The 7,028-nt window shown below is 42.6% G+C and overlaps 1 pseudogene; it reads right to left on the bottom strand.

Annotated features, from left to right (window-relative positions):
* Positions 1–207: 207 nt before the first annotated feature.
* On the bottom strand, positions 208–1,514 carry LOC118729656 (annotated as a pseudogene).
* Positions 1,515–7,028: the final 5,514 nt, after the last annotated feature.

Genomic DNA, 7,028 nt, shown 5'->3' with positions numbered 1-7,028 from the left:
ATTAACTGGTTATCTTTAAGGGTTAGGATTACAGTAATATTCATTTTACTTATACATTTAGGTTTTTTAAAAGAAGCACACAAATTATCAGAGAATAAGAGTATTTTAAAATAGAGTTCCAGATGACATAGCGTTCTGCCAGACTTGCTAACCCTTTAAGCTCAGAGCCCTGGAGCAGCCATAATAAATAACATATGCATGCAATCATTTAAAAACAAAATCAGTTTATTTGGACTTGGGACTATGAATAGTTCTGTCTCCACTGCCTGACCTCCTCCCACTGCGACTCCTGGACTCAGAGGAGCTCAGGCTCCTGCGCCCGCTGCCCAAGCCCTGGCTGTGGTCCCCTTTTCTTTCTCTACTTTGTGAACTGTGCCTTTTGCGATTTTTTGCTGTGTGTCTGTGAGATTTCCTACCCCTGGGTCTACTCCTTTTCCTTGCAGCTTCTCCATTTCTTTTGCAGAAAAGGGCTAGACCGGCCTTCCTCCTGGACCTGGCCTGGTGCTCGTGGTGGCTGCCCATCCTCTCTCCCCTCTGAGCTCTTCCCGAAGGAAGAGCCATACCAATCTGGAGACAGGTCCCTATTAGCTTTCCCAGGTCAATTGTTGGGATTTCCGAACACAGAAAGAAAGTTGCAGTTTCACAAACCATGCATTGCCATTTTCCACCCCGTCACCCAGCAGAATTCAAACAGAGCTGCCGGCCTGCAGACCACCCTCCCTGCAGACCAGGGCTGCTTGGTATTCTTCTCACAGGTACTGACCATACACATTGCCCTTCAGATGAGGTTCCATGTTGCAGCTGACCGCAAACTGGATAACCTTCCCTGCGTTCTTGACCTTGGGGAGTACATCCTGGGGTAGGCCTCCTCCTGGTTGCACTCAGGGCTGGTGTGGGGGTGGTGGGCACCCCTTGGGCGCTGCTCCATTCCAAACGTCCTGGACACGCCTCTGACGGGCAGGGTGGGAAAGGACACTGGGAAATTGTGTTTCTGTGAACACCTGTCACCGAATCTTGAATCTCCTGTTTTATTGCAGCTCTTCCTCATCACTCTCAGATCCGTGGCTGGTTCTGGGATTTGCCACGTGGTGCTATTTTCCAGCTCATTTTCCGAGAGCTCCAGCCTCTTCTACCCAACTTCCTCTAGTCCTAGCTTCTCCTACAGCTTCTGCTCCTCCTCCTCTTTCTGTTTTCACTGTGGTTCTTCCCATTCTTCCTCTAACTTGCTCCCCTGTTCTTCCTGCCGACTTCTAGCTGCCTCTTCCTTTTCCTTCTTGGTTCTGCATCTTCTTGTGTCTTCTGCTCCTGCAGCAACCACTCCCCTTATAACTCCAACAGCCTATCTTCAATAGCCTCTCTTCTTGTTATTCAACAAAAGCTTCCTCTCTTTCCTCCTTCTTCTGTGAAGGTTCCAAGTCACTGAATTGAGTGAGTTCCTGCCACGATTCCTTCGTCTCCCCTTCTTTAGGGCCGCCTGGTTTGTCTGGGAGCATCACTGTCTCTGGGGCCAACATGTTGTCAATGCCACCATGCCCATCTATGTTATTTTATTTTATACTAGAGGCCTGGTGCACAAAAATTCATGCACTTGGGGGGTGGGGGCATCCCTCAGCCCAGCCTGCATCCTCTCACAATCCGGGACTCCTGGGGTAGGGTCCCTAGGTCTGACCTGAGATCAGGGCCTATCCTTCCCTGGGCTGCAGGCAGCTGGCGGACCCCTGCCACTGCCACAGCTTGCCACCTGTGCAGCCCAGCCACCCCTCTCCTGCCACCAGTGGCTTCCCTCTGCAGGCAACAGGCTGGGGTGCAATGGCTTGGCTGGCCTGGGCCTCCTTCTTTCTTTGCTGGGGTGAGGGGTCGTCTGCCTAACTGACCACCCATAACTGCTGGCCTGTCTACCTGATCTCCCCTAATTGCTTGCCTGCCTATCTGATCATCCCTAACCACTGGTCTGCCTACCTGATCATCCCTAATCCCCCTGCCTGCACCTGATTGACCCTGGCTGTTTGTTTGGGGGCGGGGCCAGCACTGACTTCCTGTTGGTCAGCCTCCAGTCGACCCTACCCAGGGTTTTTATACATTAGGATACCTATATGTAAACACCTAGAATCATATAGATATATACATATACATTACCATATATATCTACATGTACATATATCAACCTATATATATCTATATACAAAAAGATCTAGAAGTAGGACCATAGAAATGGAAGCGCAGAACAGACTGACAGATCTCAGAGGGAAGTGCAGCGGGGCGGGGAAAGAAGACATTAACCAAAAAATTCATATGCCTATATGGCTGCAGACAATAGTGCAGTGAAGGCCTGGGGAGGTGGTGGGAGCCAGGTGGAGGAGGGCAAAGGGGGAAAATGGAGGGATATCTGTAATACTATCAACAATAAAACAAATTTTAAAACATATATCTAAATAGGTATATAGAAATGTATATGTAGATACACATACAAAGGAAAACATTGAAGTTTTCTTTAAAAAGGGTTGTTTGTTATTTTTCAGTGTCAAAGTTTTCAGGGTGTGTGTGTGTGTGCGTATGTGTGTGTGTGTATTTCTGTAGATTTGAAAACCTCTGCATGCTAGGTAATTGTAGGGCTCATCTATTCTAACCCCTTGAAAAAATTACAGATTTCCTTTAGTGACACCCTCAATAAAGTGGCTAAGTGCCGTCTATCCACAGTCCTCTCTTGTGGGTCTCTGTTTATGAGGCCTACCAATCTATATAAAAACAATATGTGGTAAAAATTTCCAGGACTAAAATTGTGCTCAGACTTCTCTTCTCCAAGCACAGTGTCCTTGAGTGCCTATATCGACATTTTGGTCTCTGTTTTGAAGTCTTGAAGCGCACTGGCTAGGGAGGAATGGCTTTCGGAACCTCATTATTAGGCTAGCGTTAGAGGACAATGTGTCCCTCCATCTCAGACTTTAAACAATTGATACAGCTGAGGTTTTACTTAGCAGATGGTAGTTAAAACATCATATATATTTTTTAAATATGTTGGATAAATTTCCTTGGATTTTATACAAGACTAAAGATTTCTGTTAGTGCCTATCTTCATAACTTCTTTGGTTTTTTTTAAATGACATTTACTTTACACTAACAACTCTTTCAGTGGCCTTTAATACATTCTCATAACACCGTGTAATATCAGTGTAGCATGTATAAAGAGTAGAAAAGACCTAAAGAAGAGGCAATATAGGGTGATTCACCTAGTTTCCTTGTTCAAAAAAACATAATAACTTTTGGGTACATTATTTGTAGAGAAAACACCCAAGGTTCACAATGATTTCAGGTAGCATAAACCTAACCTATTTCTGCATTATGCTCTGAGTTTCAGTGTTAATGTCTTTTGTCTTGACAGCAGCCATAATTTATGCTTTTAATTATACTTTTTTCAGCTCTAAACTCACATTGTTTCTTTACAGTAATGAAGTCACTCTGCAGCAATGTCTTTGTCATAAAGTGATGGGGCATAATGAAAACATTATTGGAAAAAATTCCTGGGCAGAGAATGATAGCATATTTAAATGTGAGTGGGAAACATTCTGTAAGTAACTAAAAACAGTATAAGAAGATGGATATGATTAAAGCCTTACAAATACTATATATTATATCTGTACACTGTAATGTCTGCTTTTTGGTTTTCCATTAAAATCATAGTATCAAAAGAGTGGAACAACTCTTGACCACGCTCAAGCCTTCAGCTGCCAAACAGTGGTGTCTCCATCCCATTTTTAAAGATCTCCAGCAAAGGGGTATTGTGATCTTTCCTGGTATGCCACTTGTAAACCTATTTGTAAGAAATTCTCTCTTAAGCCAGAATTCTCTCTCATACTGCATTATCTTTCACTTAAGTCTTTTCTTTCTCTTAAATTCCTTAACAACTGCCAATTTTACCTCACAAATACCTTTCCAATTGGCTACCTCCTTTTGATTGTTCTGACGTTTCAAAATTTCACTCTATTCTGTTGTCCACACTGCTATGAAATAAGTCTCTTTAAAATACAACTCATACGATTTATTCCTTTGCTTAAAATTCTCTGAAGTTTTACCTTGCCTTTCGATAAAATTTAAATTCTCATATGGCACAGAAGCCCTTCATAATCTAGTCCCTAAATGCCTAGTTACTTAATTTTTTTTCTGGAAAGTTAATTTGTTTCTTTTATTTTTCTTTATATAAATAATGACAGCTGACATATGCTGACCACTAACTATAAGCTAGGCACTCTGTAAGCAATTTTACACCTTCCTGGGCTTCCCTATTACCATACAAGTTATTATTGATCTGCAAAATAATAGGAAACTGAGATAACTTTTTCCATTAGCAACATATTTTGTTTGCCCAATCTCTGTGAAGCATCAGGGATGAAATAGTGAACAACAGAGAAAAGATTCTTGCCCTGATGGAGCTTACATTCTGCTTCTGTTTCCAATTAAACAGCTTTGCTAATTATTGGTCTGCAAATGGACATGGACATTTTCTCTGGAAAGAAGCATGTGCAAAAGGGAGACAAATTTGTGGTGAAGGGACATAGGGAATAATGGGTAGAGGGAGATGGAAGGAAGAATCATTGTGGGTCAGTGATTCGGTCTGAAAAGCTTCTAATCTGAAAAGGTCCGTGAACCTGGAGAAGCAGCGATTCCCACTTTATCTTCACCCTGCAGGTATTTCATGCTCAAGTTGCGTGGAATTATATGCCCAAATTCCAAAGATCTCTTGAGCATCCCTGCCTCTGCATCACACTGTGCTTATGTCCACCGAAACAGGTGTCACAGAGTACTGTATTTCCTCAGCCTGTGCATACTAACAGGGTCAGAGTAGCATTAATCCAACTCGAATCCATAGAAAACTGTGCACAGGTGCCCCAGTTATTCAGGAGATTCTCTAGGTATGTCTGACATCTATGTGCAGCAACCTCCCATTCAACCTCGTCCATGTCCATTGCTCCAACACTCTTAGATACTCATTTGAGGCTCTCTCACACTACTTGGAGATGCAGAGTACAGTTTCCTAGAGCTACGTAAGCTATAAATCCTGACGGTGTAAAAGTGGCGTAGAAGTCCTTGGAGGCCTTGGCTGAAGCCAGGCTACCCTCCCCATTCATTGTCACACTGACCCTCTCATTAAAGCCGCACAGGTGCTCCTGAAGGTCACAGAATGCCTTAGGAAGACAAATCTTTCCTCTTGGCCTGCTGCACTGAATCAGGGATGAGACATTAGGCTCCTTGCTGTCCTATCCAGCTCCTCCCCCACCACAGCCCCTTCTTCTCCCCCCAACCAATCAACCTACCCGCCCTATCAGGCTAAACTCTAAAGCCAGTTTCCAGCTGCCTATCCACCTGCTGACAACCCATGCTTAGACATGCCCAAATCCTATTTAGAGTCCAGGCATGAGCCTGCCCATCAATGACTTTTCTGTTGATTTGTTTGTTTCTCCTGCTAGACTGTGAACAACCTCAGGGAAGAAGAGCACGTGTTCCTCTCCAGAGTCCCTCCTTGTGCTGTGGTGTGTACCTTTGTCCTCTCTTCTTTTATTTTCCCTCTTATTAAGTTACTCAGATGTGATCATCCCCTTTATCTGTCAACTTAGCTAAGCTAGATATTTGGTCCAGCACCAGTCTAGACATTGCTGAGCAGTTGTTTTTAAAGATAAGATTTAACATTTATTTTTTATTTTTGGTAATTCTCACCTGAGAATATTTCTTTACATTGATTTTTTAGAGAGAGTGAAAGAGAGAGAGAAAAATATCAATGTGAGAGAGACTCATCGATTGGTTGCTCTCTCATGTGTGGGAATCAAACCCTCGACCATTTGGTGCAAGGGCCAATGCTCTAACCACTGGGAACACTGGCTAGAGCATAAAGATGAGAATAACATTCACACCAGTAAACTTTGAATAAAGAAAATTACTTTCTATAATGCAGGCAAGCCTCATCCAATAAATTAAAAACTTTAAGAGAAAAAAAAAATAGGACCCTCAAGAAAAAAGGAATTCTGCCTCCAGACTCAAACTGCAACATCAGTTCTTCGCTGGGTCTGTCTCTAGCCAGATTGCCTGCTCCACAGAATTCAGAATTGCCATTCTCCACAATTATTTGAGCCAATTCCTTAATATAAATCTGTCCCCACCTCACCATCCCACCTCTCCCCCCCTCCGCCCCGCCCCCATACACACACAAACACCCTCTATTGGTTTTGTTTCTCTGAAGAACCCTGGATAATACACCAGATCACTTTCCAGGAATGCCCTTTTTAATATAGTCTGGACTATAAAAACTCAACTTTCCACATCTATCCCTTTTTTCCTCTCCCACCTTCCTCTTTCCTCTTTCAGTCTCTGCAAGAGTTTTCAGACTTTGAGTATTAACTTGAGAGAACTTTTTTTTTTTTTTGCCATGGACAAAGAACATTTTTCTTCTATGCAGGCAGTACAAGAATTAAGTAATCACAAGGAGGCAGCACAGTCTAGGATTTGGAATATAAAACCTGACTCCACACACCTTGAACTTGATTCTGGCTTCAGTGTATAAGTGTGACATGGAATAAATTATTTAGTTCCTTTGCTTTACACTTTCCTCATCTGTGAAAAGGGATAATAATAATTCCTGTCTCATAGAATTATTATGAAGACTGGGAATTAGTAGTTGCAAAGTGCTTACAGTGGTGCCTGAAAGGCAATATGTGCAAGCAACAAATATTTGGTAATGTTATAGCCCCCATTATATAAGCTATTTAACTAGGGCTGAGGATCAAACTGGGTTTGATAATAACCACTCATAATTTTATAGTATATTTCCAAACAATAGAAAAAACAAAATTACATACAGTCATGCCCCTCATAATGACGTTTTGGTCAATAGCAAACCTCATGTATAAAGCTGGTCCCATAAGATTATAGTGGAGCTGAAAAGGTCCTATCCCCGAGTGATTGGTAGCTGTGATATTTGGTAGTGCTCACGTGTTTATGCTGGTATAAACAAACCTACTGCATGAAGTGGTATAGAAGTC

This window comes from Pipistrellus kuhlii, unplaced genomic scaffold, assembly GCF_014108245.1.
Source record: "Pipistrellus kuhlii isolate mPipKuh1 unplaced genomic scaffold, mPipKuh1.p scaffold_m20_p_3, whole genome shotgun sequence".
Lineage (NCBI taxonomy): Eukaryota > Metazoa > Chordata > Mammalia > Chiroptera > Vespertilionidae > Pipistrellus > Pipistrellus kuhlii.
The sequence above is the reverse complement of the archived record's forward strand: the minus strand, read 5'-3'. Positions and strand labels throughout refer to the sequence as shown.